This window comes from Tuber melanosporum (genome assembly GCF_000151645.1).
Source record: "Tuber melanosporum whole genome shotgun sequence assembly, scaffold_57, strain Mel28".
Lineage (NCBI taxonomy): Eukaryota > Fungi > Ascomycota > Pezizomycetes > Pezizales > Tuberaceae > Tuber > Tuber melanosporum.
The window spans coordinates 501,921-502,203 of NW_003299103.1; positions in this window are offsets into that span (position 1 = coordinate 501,921).

Here is a 283-nt window from a genome sequence, read left to right on the forward strand (position 1 = left end):
GAAGCCAATAGGTGAAGTAACTGAAGTTCATTGCCCCGAAAGTGTAATAGTATTCCAGAATCGTTAAGGACTCTAAACTACTAGTCTGAGGTCACAATAAGTACTACTTCTAAGAGGGTTGACTATTATTAGTACCTATTAGTAGTCATCCTCCAAAGTGGTCTATTGTTAGAGTGACATGACCATCTTATGCAATGATATGGAATAGAGTAGAACTGGATAGATGTTCAGGGGGTGCAGGAACTTGGAGAAAACTTAGTGTATATGGGTAGAGAGTTCTATA